The sequence below is a fragment of the Drosophila elegans genome, unplaced genomic scaffold (genome assembly GCF_018152505.1).
Source record: "Drosophila elegans isolate 14027-0461.03 unplaced genomic scaffold, ASM1815250v1 contig_149, whole genome shotgun sequence".
In the NCBI taxonomy this organism is placed as follows: domain Eukaryota; kingdom Metazoa; phylum Arthropoda; class Insecta; order Diptera; family Drosophilidae; genus Drosophila; species Drosophila elegans.
In genome coordinates this window covers 15034272-15050195 of record NW_024545513.1, presented here as the reverse complement: position 1 = coordinate 15050195, position 15924 = coordinate 15034272, and positions in this window count along the sequence as shown.

Here is a 15924-nt window from a genome sequence, read left to right as displayed (position 1 = left end):
ATTTGCATACAAGTATTGAGCTATAAAGTATAGTAAACATTAATAAATCTATAATAATTCCAGTGATTTTGTAGCCAGTTTTGGGCTCAGTGTGGAGGGTCCTGGTCCGGATCCGAGTCTGGATCCGGGCTTGGGTTCAGGTCGTTGGGCCACCCATGGCGAGGAGTGCAGATACAGATACACGTCTAACATGTCAGTGACACACACGAAGTAGCTGCATTTTGGGGAGACGGGCAGCAGGGGACACTGTGCCGCAGCACAAAGGTTAAAAAGCAATTTTTCGAAATGTCAGCATACAAAATTTCATTACAAATTTGTTGTCTTCATTTTTTGTTTCTCGCATTGCCCACTTCTTTTGTTCTTTGCTTAGGTTTGAGTTGAGTGTTGGGCGCGCGTTTCTCAACAGACTGTGTTAGGAAAATAAGTGTTGAAGAGCATGTATAATTACCTAAATACATACATAACTTATCACTTTGATTTAATTAATTAAACCATGAATTATTGATATTTTCGTAATCTTGTAACTAAACAAACAATTTAGTTTAATAAATTATAGTTAACAAGTTCCTAGAAAAAATATTATAAAACCAAAAGTATAGTGTTGTGAAATTTGTGACGATTACAACTTAGTGACGATGACTTAAAATAATGGTATATTTTAGCTAAAAAACCATTATCAAATGCCTAAAACCCAAAAATAGATATAAACCTTACCTATAGATTATTCTTTTACTCGCACGTTTCAGTGCTGAAAAATGTTAACTGAAATAAACTAGTGTTAAAGTATTCCCCTAAACGGAACCCCCTCGAAAACTAGTGCAACGAGCTCTCAACGAAATTTCTTCTGCCCGGCTAAGCCGGCGTGTGGAAAAAAAAAACTAAAATAATTTATGATTATTAATAACAATAATGGGAAATATGCATATATGCAAAGTGCCCAAACGACCGCACACACAAGAGGGCAAACAGTCACGGACACGGAGGCAAAATCGACGTTTAAAAAGGATTTGCCTTGCTAAACATTTTGAAATGCCTTAAGCTATTCAAAAATTACATCACTCGAGTAAATACGAACGAGACACTCGAAGGGAGCGGAGAGGTCCTTCGAAATGGGAAAAGAAATGTGAATGTGAGTGTGAGCGTGAGTGTGAGTGTGAGTGGGTCCTGTGCTCTGAGCTCCAAGTTCTGAGTTCTGAGATGCACGATTAATGGCAACGAGAAATGTAATGTAGCGAATATGCGAGAGTTGCCGTCCTGATTTCAAAATGGGATCTGCGTTCAGGGGAAAAGGCTGCGGAAAAGGCAGAGGAAAAGGGCAAGCCGGGCAAACGGAAAACAGGGAAAACAAAACAAAAGACGGCGCTGGAAAAACAACGCCAAGCGGTTCAATGCTCGACCGCTGGCGTTCGCCTGATTTAACCATGCATTGGGTCAGAACTCAGGGCTCGGAAATGGGTACTGACGACTGAGAACTGAGGACTGAGAACGTGGAGCTGAGGACTGAGGACTCAGCCGCAGACACAGGACCTCGTCGTGGTCCTCGACATCATCGAGAAATGAAAACAACTCAAGCGAAAATACAATCATATTTTTATTGCCGGCTGGTTGGCTGCATTTCGAGGCGAGCCCAAGGAAGCGGACACATTGCCGTGCGGCAAAAAAGGGGCGGGTGGCATATCAAGGACCTCCGCCGAGAAGTGGGCGGGTCATTCTCTCTGCACTGAAAACAAAAGATCATGCCCATCATTAATCAATTAATTTTTTATTAAAAACCTTTCAATGATAATGTGGCGTTTTTCTCAAAAATTATTATCATTAGTTACTAAATTGTAAAAATTGTTGCCAGTATACGAAATCTTTATATTTTAATAAGAAATCTAATAATATTGTATTTTGTAAATATAAATTAAAATTAAAGTACTTAAAAGTAGGTTTTAATCTTGTTTTTAGTGACATTTTCAAAGCCAAACCGCAGTCCAATGATATTTTTTGCAGTGAAGCAATTCTCGTTTGCTGGCTCGTTTAGTCGATTATTCTTGGAGGCGTTTTTCTTAATAGCAACTCAGAGAAATACAAAAACCAAAAAAAATAAAACAACAAGTGGTGAAACAATAACAATGGGAATAGCAATAACAGTCAGGACTTAAGGGGTGGACGGGTGGTTGGGTCACCAAGTGAAATGAATTAAAACTGAATCAAAACATCTGGACACACGACCGAAAGACAACAGACTAAACTGGAGGACTACCACAAAATAAGGGGGCACTTCCACCATTAATTCAAACTGAAGAAGATGAATGAATGAATGAATGGATTGGTTGAGTGAGTGATTAAATTGTTAAACGAATGAGCGAACGAGTGGATAATTCAGAGGTTGAGAATCAGTGGCAAAATAAAAATTGCTCAATAATCAAGTGAAAAATGTAGGCAATGAAAAGAGGTTAGAGTTATCAAATGATACATATAAAATATATATAAATTACTTACAAATAATTATTTGTTATAGCTAAAATAAGAAGACAATTTAATTAGTTGGCCAACTAAACGGACGGCCAACGGACTGACGGACGGACATACGGACATGGCTAGATCGACTCTCCTCGTGATGCTGATCAAAAATATATATATATTTATTATAGGGTCGGAAATGTCTCCTTCACATCTGACTTCAGCTTCTGACTGAAATTATAATACCCTCTGCAAGGGTACCCTCTGCAATAAAAAGGTACCAAAAACCTTCAGTTTTAATTCCATTACTATTATTGTAAACATCCGATTTCAAAATGGCATATCTTTAAAGTATTGGGGCTTCAGTCTCTAAAACTCTGCGTTTAAAAATGGGTTTGTAATTTCGGGACGATTTTTTGTCATTTATATGATGTAACCCCTTTCTAAATATCCGAAAAAATCGTCGTTGCAAAAAAGTGACCCAAAACCCTGCAGTTCTAAATCGATAACTTCTATTTCACGCATCCGATTTCAAAGTTGTATATCTTTAAAGTCTAGTTGCTTAATATTCTAAAAATTTGCATTTCAATTTTGTTTTGAAAGTTTGGGTTGATATTTTTACGACATACTTCCTTAATTAAATTCCAAAAAAAAACCCTTTTAAATTATTAGCGGTTTTAGGTCACCTTATTTGACACAACTGTTACAAATATCAAAATGAAAATGGATACAAAACAATGACCGCAGAATGCCACACATTCTTTGGCTCGCAAATCAAGTATTCAATTATCTTAGAATATTTAAGACACTGCTTCATTAAGTGAAGCAATTTCCACTCAGGGCATGACAACTCCCTTTATCAACTCCCCTGATTCGATGAGTTAACTTTGAGTTATTTGCGAATTGATTTCCGCCCACTGCCCCCCCAGGAAATGGCCCCGAGTCCCCAAAAGAAGCCACTTACCTGGGCTCCGGCATGGAACTATCAATGCGGCTGGCCGCACTTCAGCTACATCAGCTCCATTCCGATCCCATCATTGTCCGGCGAAAACCTGGGACAGCATGGGACAGCCTGGGACAGCCCGGGACAGCCTGGGAAAACCAGGGAAAACCTGGGAAAAGCCTCGGCAAAGAGGGGGAAAATATGCAAGCCAAGCAATTTGCATTTGCACACCGCAAACGGTGAAGCAAAACTTAAGAACACAGCAGACAAGGACAACAAGTGCTGCAAGGAATATGCTAAATTACGAAAAGACAAAAAACCAAACACGGCGCACAAAAAAAGAATGGCAGAAAGAATAAACTTTGTTAGACACCCCCGACCGCCCCCTAAAAAAGAGGATTCTGGAGAAGTTGCCCAAAGTCGAGTCGGAACCCAATCCAACGACAAAAAACAAAGGACAGTTCTGTGATTGATTTTTCGACTACGAAATACCTTCTAAACCGATTTGTTACACACTTAAGAAATTCCCGTAAAACTATGTCACCAATGTTTGCACTTAGCTTAAGAAAGCGTTAGTATGAAAACATTGTTTAACTAATGGGTTTACATTTTAAAATCACACAATTAGACTAACAAATTTGTTTTAAGTTTTTGTGTTACATTTTTCAAATGTCTTAACAGAGGCATTATAAGCCCTAAATACCTTTGTTTATATTGCTACTGGGTACTCAAATCCCTTTAGCAGAAAGGAGTTGTACGAGATGACTGCCTTTCCTCTGGACAGTTGTCTTAAGCACGGTACAAAATACTACTTATGTTTTTAGATTACCTTATTTGCCAGTATATAAATCAGTGCTAAGACACTCTTAAGGTGAGATTAATTTAATATTTTAAAAAGATTTGATTTATTGTATAAATAAAAGCAATATATGGAGGCTTCAACGAAAGGAGGCTAAACTAATCGTGCAAAGCAATATAATGGAAATGCAATGTTTTCAAAGAATTAACCTTAGATTTAATTTAATTAATATCAATATTATCTCATCTAGGAATGTGAAATATCAAAGAGTAAGAAACTCTTAAACTTCTCACAATATAATATATTGCCAATTGAAACAATCAAAGTTTATATTGAAAAAAACGAAGTTTCAGCTGTTTAAGTAACTTTGTCTACGGACTCGCAGTTAATACTTAGGTATCTTCTTAATAAAGCTGAAAAATATTTATATACAAAATTATTATATAATTTAAATTGAAATACTATATTTATTTCGTTGAGTGGCGAGGTCGTGTCAAGGTAGAAGGCAAATAATCAGAGACTTCAGCTCCAAGCATCCTTGTTGTGTGCTGTTATTGAAAATAGTTTTACAATTTATAGAGTGGCCCCTGCTACGCCCCAGCCGCCCCTTAGCCATTATCCCGCCCCCCTCCCTCCCCCATCTGGTGTCTCACCTGGCCTTTGTCAGCTCGATGGGCGTGGCACTGCGGCTGGGCACCCACAGCTCTCTTTGCATGACAAAGGCTCCTTGCGGTTGCCAGGTCCTTCAGATTGTCAGTTCAACTGTCGGCTCAGCAGTGGATGGACGAGTGGGGCTTCCTGGGCGAGTACTTCGTCCTTCCAGTCCTCAGTCCTCAGTCTTCAGTGTCCCAAGTCCCGTGTCCACTGTACTTGTCCCAGTTGACGGCATCGCACTCTATCTAAGCTGATTTGTCGGCTTACGACCAAGTCACACAATATGGCCATAACCGAAGTTTGGTTATGTGCAAGGAATCGCATCGCAGAGGATGGCTCAAGTGATTTAATGTGTGCCAAGAAGACACCAGAGATCTAGTTAAGATTAATCAAAGATTATTATGAATCAGGAAAAATTTTTAAAAAAACATGAGAATGACGAATTGATTAAATACAATATGTATATGTATTAATTCAATATCTATAAAGTTTATTTTACATTAAAGTTTTCAAAAAAGAGAGAAGGAATTGTACCAAAAAGTATTACATTTAATACTCCATTTTTTTATGTTTCCGTTACATTATTAGTGTTCTTTACGATATCCCTGAACTTGTTACCCATTTTATAACTGCCTGAAACTTATCCTTATTTACGACTTATTTATAATTTTACAAAAATTATATAAAATTGCGTTTTATTTGCCTACTTTTTTGCTTTTAATTTCTCATTAATTCAGTTTACATTATATGTGAGATAGCTGCCATTTATATCCATTTTCAGTCGTATTAAGTATTTGAAACTGTTGCTAAAACTCGGATGCCTCCATATGCACACATCGCACACCCAGCGTGGAATCATTAATCTGAATTCGAGCGAACTGGAACCCCGTCGAACCCAGAATCCAACCTGGAATTAACATAATTTATCGCTTATTGAATCAATCGAAGTTCCAGCTTGTCAAGCACCTTTTCCCCTGTTTTTCCACTACTCCAGAGGATGGGGGGTGTTTGATTGAGGGATTGGCCGTTTAAAAAAGCGACCCACGTAGAAAGATTACATGAATTCGTAATAAAAACTACTGTCAGCTTGCATCAGAGAACTTTCCATCATTTCCCGGGAATGCGGAACCGGAAGCGTCGCACGGGGAGTTAAGAAAATCAGGGGGGATTGGACTGAGGGGTGCAGATTTGATTTGGGTGTTGTCGTATAGTAAATCCGTTGGGGTATTTCTCACACACACACACACAAACGAACACACACACAAGTAAGAGTGGATTCTGCAGGAATGTTTTGCTATTTTGCGATTGAGCTGTCCAAATGCGCCTTTTAATGTAATCTCTTACGGATTTGTTTTGACAGGAGTGCCGTCGCACATCCACCCACTGAACCACCCACAGAACCACCCACAAAAACATACCCCTCCATGCTCCATGCGCATTTCTTTATTTTCATCCAATGCATATGAAATGGGTGCGGATAAGTCTGGTTATGTTTTCGTGCAAACGGAGTGGCTTATGCCTAGGTATACTTTCATCATAAATATTTGATTACCCGAGCGTATGTAATTTATTATATTAGATTTGAAACGGCTTCTTTTTGCCCAGCCAACCCGATTTGGGAATGCCGAAACAAAAACCGAAAAAACGAAGGGAATCGTCGTGATGTGCAAGCAATAAAAATAAAAAAATAAAAATTAACAAATATATATATAAGCGCTAAAATGTTATTTGTATTGCTAAAAGTCTGACAACAATTAAATCAAATTTGGGTTTTTCTAACAAGACCCTGGAAACATTGCTTTAAAAATAGAATGCCTTACGTCGTTGAATTCACAATTAATTGAATAATCGATTAACATCCACAGCTAAAAATTGAATTTTTGGCCAAAAAATAATATTGAAAAAAATAAAAAAATAAAAAAAACTTAAAAAAATGTTAAATTACAATTCATTTTAATTGTATTAAAAATTATATTAAAAAGAGCTTTTTAATATAGCTCTACAACTAAAATTATTATTATTCCTATTTAAATTTTCAAAAAATAAATACCAAACTAAACAAGACTAAGAGCTTTTTAAGATGTCTCTCCAACGAACAACAAATAAATGTAATGAATTATGTTTGGCTTGAGTTAAATTTAATCAGTTTGTTTATGGTTAATATGGTGACTCACAAAATCAACAAGTTTATTTTTGACCCCGGGGAGCTAATTTCCAAATCATAATAGCAACCTTGTCCGGTGGCCGTTCGTTGGGTTAACTATGATATGTAAATGCCGGGGATGCCATCGCCATCCAGTGGAGGCGCTGATGCAGATGCGTGTGTGCTGAGCTGAGCTGCAGATGCTGAGAAACTGCTGGGCTGGCAATCCGATTTACATATTACTAAAGGGAAAGTCTGCTTTGAATAAACTCTACCCACTTATCCAGCCACACCCTTCCCCTTTTCGAGTGTGTGCGTGTGTGTGTGCATGTGTGTGTGCAGTTTTTAAATTTGCAAACATGAGCATGTAAATTTGCAATGAATAAATTAACCAGAGTCAAACTGCTCCTTCCCGTCCTCCGGTTTTGAGATGCGTTCTTGTGACGCTGCTCAACACTTTCGCTATTTATTAAAATATAAATTGACTTTGCCAACTCACACCTAAGTCGAAAGCTCACATTTGCAGTTTTAGGGCGGAAAATGTGAAAGGCCTACATGCCTTTTATTTATGAGGCAATAAAAGCATGAATTTCATGAAGAAATTATTTGTTGAGTGAAATAACCTTTCAAATAATGTAAAAGAAATAATGAATTTAATTGACGTATTGTTAAAAAGAAAACGTAATGAAATGGTAATTCTATTCAAAACCTATTTTTTATCTCAATTTGTGTAACTTAATTACCAAAATATGCTGGAAACAATATAATTAACATCTAAACATTATACAAATTAATTCTGGAATTTCTTTTTTAGTAAAGCTCTTATTATTATTACTTGTTTTCCCTTTATAAAATCCTCAAAAGCAAGATTTAAAATGATCTGAGCAAAATATAATTGTGCGACTTAACAAAAATATATATGTATTTGTAATTTGTAGACTCAAAATTACATTTTTAAAAACATTACTTTGGTAAAATAGTTCTTTAAAATTATATTACAATTTAAATGTTGGCACTTTATTTGCCATTCATTTTTTGTCATCTAAATGAGTGAGGTAGGCCTTGGCTTCTCATATTTTCAATAATTTGTGGAGCCCAGCTAGCAGCTTTATTTTCTGTTTTAATCACTTTTTATTATGCGCCGTCCTTGGGGAGGGAGTGGGTGGTTGGGTGTTTGGGCGGCTGAGCGGCTGGTTGGTGTTAACAAAGTGTTTGCCAGAGGCCCGGCAAAAAGGAAAACAATCACGTGGCCAGGAGACAGACAGGCCTGTTCTGGCAGCCTGACAACGAGCGGCAACTCTTTTTTGCAACATCAACAATAACAGCCAGCCAGATGAAGCTACACTTTAAATAACAATTTGTTAAATGTACTCAACAAAAATTCTGTTTCATTCTAAATTTGCTTAACAATTTTGTTGTATGCCAAATTGTTTAAAAAAGTCTCATGATGTGGAATCAGTTATCACAAAAAAAAAGTTGTTTAAAACAATTTTAAGCGCTTTGTTTTCAAACACAATAAACCGCTTTGGCTTGAAGCGATTATATATTCCTTCAGTGTATAGAAAAAAGCATCTGTGGGCTGCAAGCAGACTGAGAAGATGCGGCAAATGTAGGAGCCAGACTCAGAGTTAAATTTGGATTCGGGATTGGGCCTGGGATTGGGATCGGGATGGAATGGAATGGGTTGAGGTTGAGATGGCAAAACGTCAACGGCAGCCGCGGCGACAACGATACGACAACTTCAGGACGAATGCTGGGGAAAACTTCGTTCGACACCCACATTCTCGTGCCACCAAAAAAAAAAAAGAAGAAACACCCCCGCGCCTAAACTCCGTTCACAACAGCAGCAGCAGCGGCAGCAGAAAAAGGAAAAAAAAAAGAACACAACGAGCCGAGAAAACTCAATTAAACTTTTGTAATTACAGCTAAAACGGAAGAAGATATTTATCCAGTATAATTGCATTGAAGGCAAATGAAAGAAAAGGAAAGGAAAGCCAGAAAAACAACAAGAGCGAGAGACACACACTCGCAGGGAAAAGAAAAACCAGAAACCAGAGCGATTGAAAGCAGGGAAAATAAATAAATAAAGGATGCCGGGACACAAGAAATGGGCGACAGGATACCAGACGGGGATAAGCAGATGCCACTTGGATCATTCCGAGTCCAAGCTTGCAGATACCCGCTCGCAGATACGGATGCCATAGCACAGATATGTACATCCACAATCAATTGCTTACAACCTGCAAGTTCAACAAGTTTCACTCGGAAAAATATTGTCATCAAGCCTGGTTCAGATCGGCTTATGACTAGATTTTATTCTAGCCAATTTGCAACTCGTAACTATTCAAGTTTTTTTTAGTACCGAGCAAGCTGTTTAAAAATTAATGCTTAAATTTTAACCTAATTCTTACCAACATAAAATATAATTTAAACAATTGTCGATTGCTAAAGCTGATTGTAATGAAAACAAAGCTTTGGAATGTCCCTACTAGAAATGATTTATTTTGTAAGTTATCAAAATAATTATTTTTAAAAAATTATTCAAACTAAGCGATTAGAAGTCTGTCCCAGATCGTATGGCTAATATGTCAGAGCTTCCTAAATTAGCTTTGCATTGAATTTAAAACGAATATTTACGTTTTTGACAAATTATCGAGCTGGCAAACAAACTTTAAACCAAATTAGGCAGTTAATTAAATTTTGCACCACACAATGCTAGATTAAATCAATCCTTTTATCGCCCGAATAAAAAAATCCAACGACTGACTCGGTTTATTTGATGTTATTTGTTTTGTTTTGTTTTGTTTTTAACTTGATTCTATTTGTCATTTGCAACGGCAAAATGTTTTTAATTGTCCGTTCGGTTTGTCTGCTGATGAAGACATTAATTTGATGCAAATCGCGTCAACTGAACACAATCGAAGTGCTAATTGCGCTTCTTTCAATGCACAATTCGACACCGAAACACCGCCCACTTTTCCGCCCACTTGCCCTCGAATCTCCGCCCCCCTGTTTTCCTCACATCCCCCGCTTCCTTGACCCCACAATGAACGCTAACAAACAGCAGCCAATCGCCGCCCCACATCCTGACATTCAAGCTGTCGGTGATGATGATGATAATGTTGATGCCGGCGCAGCTGAGACTGGATGATGAGGTGGCCGGGTCAGGTGAACCCGACCTCGAGCCCGAGTCCGAGTCCGAGCCCGAGTCAGAACCCAAACTCAAACTCAAACCCCAGTCCGAGGACTCCATTCCCCTGCAGTCCAATCACTTCACTTCATTATGTATGCGCGACACAGACAATGGGCCACTGATGGACGTGCTGCAATTGCAGTGCGACTAGTGGCCAGTAGCTCCTACTAGTGGCTAGTAGCTCCTGGCCACCTCCCGCCAACTCCTGGCCACCGCAAACACAGACGCTCCATTTCCAGCCACTTTGGCACTGCTCAAAATGAATAAACTCCCAGCCATTTCAAAAAGAAACCAAATTAAATACTATACTATAGGGAAAATCTAAAATACCAAAGACAATATATAAAAGACACCGATTAAATCGTTAATTGCAAAAGAAACTGTTACTTAAATTGCATTGACACTTTAAATTTAAACTAAATAGCGAAATATTAAATTTAATTTAAAAAATAATTTTTAAAAGATTTGCTTAAATTTAATTTAAATAAAATTTCAAAATATAAGTAAATGTATTAACTTATAACCCATTTATTTAAAAACCAATTTTTTAAATGGCTAGATTCCTTTTTTAAGCTGAATATTTCAAATAAAAAAGATGTTTGAATTCTGTTAAGCCATATAATGTGATGACTTAAATTTTTATATTACTTTTTTCAGTGCACGCAACAGAATGCATCGCAATCCGGAACCTGTGAACCTGAGCTGTTGTTGCTACTATGATTGCGAATGAATAAAATGTTTTGTAAATCTGAAACGCTTGTCAATGGCCATGGCATGTGTGTGTGTGTGTGCCCTCAAAACACCCCTGACCCCTGACCTCTGGAAAAATCCCTTTTTGACCATTTCCGGTGGTGCAACACCTTTGCACAACCAGCATGCCGAGCGGAGTCAAATTGCCGAGCATGCGATGCTAGTTTATCTATTTGCCTGCCTGACCAGCTTGTTAAGTTTTCTCTTCAGCCGATGCCACCATTTCACCCCTTTTTCTCCGTACTTTCCCCCGCAATTTCCCTTATTTTCCCCCTTGCCCACCTCTTGGAAAAGCCACAAGTGACGGGAAGCAATGCCCAGAGTCCTGCTTCTGTTCCTGCAAAAGAGCGAGCCTTGCTCACTCGCTCATCACACTGAGAGAAAACACTTGCCGAGGCTATGGTAAATATTCTTGAGTAGCGTAATTTCTATAGAACAAGACGAGCAATTTCAAAACCAACAACAGCCGACAAAAATCTTTTAGGTAAACAAATACAGCAAACTATGTAAAACATAACCAATAGTTTTATAAATCAAATAATTTTTTAAGAAGAATATGTAATTAAATTTATACAATTCGCCTGTCTATGAATAGCTTAATGAGATTTAATAATTGTATAGTAAGTTAAGTTAATGAAAGAAAATTGTTATATTTAAATGTTCGTCGTTTTTTTTTGATTTTGCTCAGTGTTTCACCCCATCTCAGGCTGGAAATGAATGCGCCTGCAGTTGTTCATCATCAAAAAGACGATGCTCCAAACTTTATGTTCCACCAACTCCATCCAACTCAGGTTTCAGGATGGAAGCAGCAAATGGCAAACGGCATCATCAAAGTGCCATTGGCAAAGTTATCTGGCCGCTTGTAATTTAATGTGGGCGTTACTATAAAAACTCGACCATTTTGTGCCACACTGCTGGGTACCCTCTATCACCCATGACTATGTAGTACCCATGCCCATACCATTCCCATTCTCATTCACACTCTATATAGCCCCTTTTTGGCTCTGCACAGATTGGATTTGTAAACGCAATTTTCGCTTACACAACATTATTTTAATGTAATTTTTCTATTTATTGCTGGGCACTCTTTTAAGATGAACCAAAATTGCATTAACAAATTTTTACAGGATATTGGTAAGAAAATGAAGAGATTTTATTTTGGCTTAGGTTTAATTTAACGAAATCTAAATACTTTATCGAAATAATTTGAATAACAAAACAAAACTCAAATAATACTATTAAAATAAAGGCTAGAAAACTTTACAAGATGGATTGATAAAACTTAATACAAAATACCCATAGCCTTACCCATTAGACTTTTTAGACTTTAAGGTCTGGCAATAACTAAAGAAGCCAACTTGAATATTTTTTCTCAGAATTGGGATCACCCTGAAAAAAAGGCATAATTTATATGCAAGATTTTTTACAGGCTCTCCGATATTATAGATTTAAGTGCACACATTAAGCGGGTTACGCAGTGCCCACATCGCAGCCATTATTATGAATACGCGCGGCTCTATTCAATTTTATAAGCTCTTTGCATATAAAACAAAACAATGCGATGGTGGCCAGGACCTTTGGCTAAGTGCAATGTGGCAGCAGAGCGACGTCAACTTCCATTGGCCCTTTAATGGGGCCCACGGAAATGTTTTCATAAAAGCCGACAACCAACGACCAACGTCCAACGTCCAACGACCGAGGCAACAATTTATGATGCCTTCATGTCAGTTGCCTGCTCATTAAATCCCCGCTCGTACGTTCGCATCCCATTCGAATTCAATCCCCAACCATGGCCAGCCATCCCAGTGGCCATCAAAGTCGATTACCTAGAAAATGGCCCAGCATTCCGCAATGCCAATCGATTAAGTTGCATTAGTCCTGAATTCGGGACTCTAGATTCAGGATTCAGGACTCAGGACTTGGGATTCAGACCGAAGTTCAGCTCGTTTTCGGTGCCCTGGTGGCACTCGGTTGATTGTCAAATTACATTATCATCCTCCTGGAGGAGCGTCTGTGTTATGACAGCTGTTTTTGGTTATTGACATTCGCTTCTTGACAAAACACACACACGTATGTGTCCACGGACTGCCAAACATTTGCCAAGTACTTTGTCGGGAATGCAGACCCTCGAACTCGAACTCCAACTCGCACTCGCACTCGGACCCTGAACCCCTAAAATCTCCTTTGACCCTTAACCCTTAGCCCCAAGTCCAGACCTTTTTCGATCCAAACACACAGAAAAATAAATAAAAATTACAATTGGCTAACAAAATGTGTCGAATAATATTACTTTTCCCAGAGACTTAAGTAAATCGCGTTTCAAGTTTAAGAACAATTGAGTTTTAAAGAATTACACAAATAGCATAACTAAAAAAGTTAATTAAAATTATCTCAACTAATTTACAAAGTGTATAAATATATGCCGAATTGTAAAATCCATGATTGGCAACCATTTTTTTCAGTGTGTGCAACTCTCTTTGTGGAGTGACGATATTTAGAAGCGGCCTGCGTTTTAATGCCCCGGCATCAAAGTTAACTTGGCCGAGAGTCCAGGGCTTCGGGCTTTCGGTCTGAAAAGTCTTTGAAGAACTTGAGGCTTACGTCCATAACTATTAGCTTCTCTGGAAAAGTTGGGCCGGCTTCTCGGCAGCCCTGCAAGTGAAAAAGTTGGCCCAGACCAGAAGAGGGCATGTAAGTCCATCCCTCCGGCAGAAGGCCGAGAAAAGTTTACCATTTCACCTGGGCAACGAAATCAACTGCCAACGAGTATGTGACCACTCTCCGGCGAAAGTTCAATAATAAAAATCACTTTTATTGCTCAATATATTCTAATTACGTTAATTTCCACGTAAACGCAACAAAACTTGACTAATTTCAGGAGCAAATGGCGAGAGGACACCTCCATCTCGGCGTTGTTAATTCATGAAGTGTCCCTGATAGAGTGTAATTATTCCATGAATATCGAAAAAGTGTTCACCTTGCGGTCGTGAGTAGTGGTTGTTCCACGCAAAAGGAGAAGCCAAAGGAGTCTGACTGGCTGGCTGTGTGATTTTATGGTAATTTGTGTGTAATGAAAACTAATAGCAATTGATTGTACGACGTGTACGACTGCCGAGGACCTTTTGTCAGTCCACCCAAGTCTTTGGAATGGAAAATGTCGCTGACTAAGTAAACACCGGGTCGACTGACACCTGATAATGGTTATATATTGTACGCACTTCATTCTACTACATAACCCACACCACCATGTGTGTGTGAGTGTATAGCATAGGTCCATTTCAGCTGTGGTCATCAAAATGTTTCGGCCAACTGATTGTTTGGCCTAATCCAGCCGGAATTTCTGGGTCTCAGGAAGCTGACTCATTATTGTGCGAAACCCACATAGACCATCATGTAAATTATTGTTATATTTCATGTTAGCTGCCGCCCAACAACTACTTTGGGCTTGGAAAGTATTCATAATTAAAGCATTCATGTTTTGTAGACAGTTATTATAATCAGTGCTTTGTAATCACTTAGATTTAATTAGCTCGCTCCAGAAATTCAATGCCATTAAACATCTTTAAGACAAATTGTTTTTAAACTATAAAGTATAAATACTAAAAACGTAAGTCTGGGCTGCTCATTCAAGTCCATTATTGCTTTTTCTTTACTTAAGGTTTACAAAATAAATGTTCTAATAGATTTTTAAGTTTAAGCACCCTTTTTATTTAATTAAAGAAAACCGTGCCAGGTGAAAAGAATTGATTTTCGTTCAAGGGCTCCAGTTTGGCCCTCATCTGCTGCACTTATTTGATGCTGATAATTTGGCTGTTCAGACTTTCATTTTCCACTGACAGATACAAAAAAAAAACAAAAGGAGTAAAAACGCACTGACCAGCAAACGGCAGGTGCAGAAATTCAGAGATTTTTTCTCCTTTCCACCTGGCAAAAATCGTTGTGGCATGCAATCTCCGCCATCTTGATGCATTCTTATAATTCGCATGGCATGCAACCGACATTTGTTGGATGCCACACGAATCCGCATCCCACGAGACCCCGGATCCTACTTATAAACCCCTATCACGCGACTATCCATTATGGGGGGCCAGAACTTAAAGAGCGGAGGTGCGCTTGAAATGAGACCACAGCAGTTTGCGGCAGGAAAGTTGCAAACATTTTTGCTTGATTAACTTTTGAAATGAATATCAATACACAATATCGCAATATCCACAAGGCAATAATAAGCAAAAGGACGAGACACAGATACAGATACAGATACAGATACATATACAAATACAGAGATGCGGATACGGATACGGATTCGGATACGGATACACAAGTGTGGCAATATGGGCAAGCATTTTCATTATTGTCTGGCCAACTGATTTATGCCATTCAATTCGCTTTCGGCAGACAAACCGCCGGAAAATGAAGCCCATGAATCAGTAGTGCGGCCAATTCGGAATACAAATGCCAAGCAGCAGCAGCAGCAGCAGCAGCAGCAGTAGCATCTGTTGACCTCCGACCCCAAGTCTCGGAAAAGTTAAACGATAAAGTTTTCCCAGCATGGCCTTGACTCGAAACTCAATCATTGTTCAGTTCGGTGTGTTTGACCGAGGGGCAACAGCAAAGGCAAAGTCAAAGGCGCATTCAAAGCGGCAATGTCCCGCCGAAAGTCCGACGAAGTGCTGTCCGGATTTACCGGATTGTCCGTGCTGTCCGGCAAATATCCGATGGTGCCCGGAGGTCCGGGCTAAGTTGCCATTTTAAGACAGTGCCAAGAAAGTGGAAAGCTAAAGGTTACAACAGCTTAAGCCTTTTTTTTCTGTAAACCAATCATATTTTTCCTTTTCACTATCGATGGTATGCTTTTTCTGTCTAATATTTATCTATCAATGTTTTTTGGTATAAATGATGCAGGACATTTCTTCAGCTCAGTGATTTCAATTTGCTTTATTAATATATTTGTGCGTCGAAATATTTAGATGTCGAAAATACGTCACCTGTAAATA